Below are 4,168 nucleotides of genomic sequence, written 5' to 3' on the forward strand. Positions count from 1 at the left end.
TACCCAGTGTACCACCAAGCCGCCTTATATAAGTATAAAACTAAAATAATCATGAATTTTTTCTGGTGCGGCTTCTAGTCCGGTGCGGTTTATAGCCCGAAATTGACGGTAAATGAACCGTATTGGCCTGAATGTAAGATGGTGTTTTTTGCATTGAGATAAGACTGAAAAAGTGGGGATTGTCTTACATTCGGGATCTAGACATTATACCCATTCACAACGCTAAATGGCGCCAGATATCTTTAAAGCGAATGCTGAATTTAACTCCCCAGCTCAAAGCGAAATCCCTGTCACGAAGAAGAAAAATAAAAATAGCGGTAGCATTTTGCATTATTCGATGGCAATGTTTTTTCTTATTCAGATTTGTTTCAAGACTACAGTTACAGTTAGTTACTTTAGTTTACATATTTAAATGTTCAGATATTAAGATGTGACAGACAGTTTTTGCATGATTTGAATGAGGCAAAATAACTTACTTTTTCTCTCAAATACATTGTTATAATCATTTGTTTCAGATGTACTGTAATTATCTTCTGCATAAAAATGTATGCAAGAATAACATTCAAGTGCAAAAAAAGTCCCTGATATATATGTATTTGTATATGGAATATATAACAGCCCTACAAAGGAAAGATCCATCCATCCATCCATCCATCCATCCATCCATCCATCCATCCATCCATCCATCCATCCATCCATCCATCCATCCATCCATCCATCGAGACATAGTCTCTCCAGCGCGTCCTGGGTCGTCGCCGGGGTCTCCTACCGGTGGGACATGCCCGGAACACCTCCCCAGGGAGGCGTCCAGGAGGCATCCTGATGATATTCCCGAGCCATCTCATCTGGCTCCTCTCAGTGTGGAAGAGCAGTGGCTCTACTCCGAGTCCCTCCCGGATGACCAAGCTTCTCACCCTATCTCTAAGGGAGAGCCCGGACACCCTGCGGAGGAAACTCATTTCGGCCGCTTGTATCCTGGATCTCATTCTTTCGGTCACGACCCATAGCTTGTGACCATAGGTGAGGGTAGGAGCGTAGATCGACCGCTAAATCGAGAACTTTGCCATTTGGCTCAGCTCTCTCTTCATCACGACGGACCGGTACAGAGTCCGCATGACTGCCGACGCTGCACCCATCCGCCTGTCGATCTCGCTCTCCATCCTCTCCTCACCCGTGAACAAGACCCCAAGATACTTGAACTCCTCCACTTGGGGCAGGATCGCTTCACACTCGGCTGCGAACCGCTCCAGTGAGAGCTGGAGATCACGGCCTGAAGAAACCACTTCTTGCAAAAAGCAGAGACGCGATGCTGAGGTCCCCAAACCGGACCCCCTCAACGCCTCGGCTGCGCCTAGAAATTCTGTCCATAAAAATTATGAATAGAATCGATTCTGTTCACAAAGTCAAAGTCAAAGTCAGCTTTATTGTCAATTTCTTCACGTTAAGACACACAAAAAGATCGAAATTACGTTTCCCACCGTCCCACGGTGACTAGACACATTACACAACACATACAAGCAAATAGCACAAAGAGTAAAAACTAATAGACAAGAGAGATGAATAACTTAATAAAGTAATAAGCAAATAACCCAAATAAATAAACAATAAATAAATAAATAGATAAATAAGAGGAGCAAAATGGAGCAAGCGTGCATACAGCAGACAGCCAGAATAAAGCGTAAAACAACAGGACGTCAAGTAGCCGAGAGTGGAGGGGGAGGGAATTCAGGATCCTGACAGCTTGGAGTACGAAGCTGTTGGTGAGTTTGGTGGTGCGGGAGCGCAGGCATCTGTACCTCTTCCCAGAGGGCAGAAGATCAAACAAAGAGTGAGCGGGGTGACTCACATCACACACAATCGCAGTCGCCTTGCGGGTGAGACGGAAGGTGTAAATGTCCTTCAGGGAGGGGAGTGGGGCCCCAACGATCTTACTAGCAGTGTTCACTATGCGCTGCAGAGCCTTCATGTTGTATTCAGTGAAAGGTGATTTAAAAAACCCATAAATATGCAAAATAGAGCCTTGCTTACTGAGGCAATTTTTTTCGTTGATGGTGAAAGTGGGTCAAATCAATTTGCAAACTTGCTTACTTGAAGACTATTTCCCTAAAATAATGCTTTGCATGCAGTCACTGCAACCAGGTCCGTTGATAAATGCGTCTGTGTGTTCATTATTTCGGTAAATCATCGGACAACACCTCTCACCCCCTCCATGAGATCCCTGAGCAGCTCCTTTAGCGGCAGACTTTTGAACCCTCGGTGTAGAAAGGAATGGTTCCGCAGGTCCTTCATTCCCTCTGCTGTCAGACTTTACAACATGCGTGGCACCTGATAAAATTAATGTGTTTCATCTCTACTGGCGGCTCTTGTGTTTGTCCTTGTCTGTTATTTACCATATTTTGAAATGTTGGCTCTTGTTTTATTCTTGCACTCGTATTTTCTTGCACTCATGCTGTGACAAGTGAATTTCCCCGCTGTGGGATGAATAAAGTTCAATCAATCAACCAATCAATCAATCAATCAATCAATCAATCAATCAATCAATCAATCAATCAATCAATCAATCAATCATCAATCAAGCAATCAAGCAATCAAGCAATCAAGCAATCAATCAAGCAAGCAATCAATCAAGCAATCAATCAATCAAAGTTTAACGTATCTGCAATTAAGTCACTGGATGACAAATCTTTTTACACAACATTATACACAACGTGAATTATCCTATTTGTGTGTCAGTCTTCATTGGTGAACCTGGCCTTGCACACTTTTCATCGAAGCGGATATTCCTGATTGCCTGAGAAGAGCACTTGATGCACTTTCCCATGGGACTAAAAACCATTGGCACACAAGTTGCCGTACTCACATTCTATGTGACCTGCCAAATTATGTGCATCAACTTCATTTTCTTACCACAATATCAAAATAACAAATGTTTCCACACATTGTGATGTTGCAAGCATTTTTTCCCAAGTCCCATCTTAAAATTGTGTTAACATTTGAACAGTTATTGCTCACCTCTGATTTAAAAACCAATTACCGTAATTTTTGGACTATAAGTTGCGTTTTGTGTCATAGTTTGGCTGGGGGGGGGGGGGGGGCGACTCAGGAGAAACCTATATGTGTTGTTTTTTTCACAAATTTTCAAAATTCAAAAATCTGCGATGTAGTGAAACCGCGATAAACAAACCGCAATGTAGCAAGGGATTACTGTCATTTGAACTGCAAGTGACGTCACCCGTGCCGCGCGGCGGTTGTTTACATAAAGGGCAAAGGATTCGATCACGGGATGACGAAGATGACGAAGGGCCCCACGTACTACCGGCATCATTAGCGGCTTTGGATGTAAGTGACACGGAGGACGAAGAGTTTGAAGGATTTAATGATTTGGAGTGACACAGAAGGTTTGAAAAACTATTATGGCTTTTACGCACGCCCGGTCCTTCTCGACGGGAGCTCTCTTTCACCTCCGTGGATGGAAGTTGGGGGCCGGGATCGGCCGGGTGGCTGTCTGGGGACGGTGGATGGGGCTCGGACATGACTTTTACTCACGCCCGGTCCTATTTATGGAGCTCTCTTCCACCTCCATGGCTGGAGGTTCAGTAGTTGTTGGCTCGTTGAACTCTTGTTTTGTTAAATAAAGAGCCGTTTACCAAACCCACGTCTTTCCTGGTACTTTCTTAACGCTACAATATAGTTATATACTTGATCTCTGCAGCGCACGCGCGGCGTTGTTGACAAAAAGAACGAGGAATTTGATCGATGGATTTAATGATTTGGAGTGACACAGATGGTTTGATAATATTGTTTTAATATGATAGTTATTTGAAATATACTTTATATATCGTTATATGGGTCTGTGGAATAATTAGAAATGCAACTTACAACGGGTCCAACGTCACCGTATGCGGCGCATACACGGCATTGTTAACATAAAGCAAGATCAATGGATATAATGAATTGGAGTGACACAGATGGTTTGATAAACGTGTTATTTATGTAATACTTACTTGAATAACTCTGAATGTTACACCAGGCCCGTTCTAAGCTCCTCGTTTGTGTATATGTCACGTTAGCATACCGTATCGTTTAGCCTGTTGTTGCTGGTTCATGTCTGTTTTTGGTGTTGGATTTTGACAAATAAATTTGCCCCAAAAGTGCGACTTATACTCCG

Source organism: Syngnathus leptorhynchus, chromosome 1 (genome assembly GCF_054491065.1).
Source record: "Syngnathus leptorhynchus isolate UIUO chromosome 1, UIUO_Slep, whole genome shotgun sequence".
NCBI classification, from domain to species: domain Eukaryota; kingdom Metazoa; phylum Chordata; class Actinopteri; order Syngnathiformes; family Syngnathidae; genus Syngnathus; species Syngnathus leptorhynchus.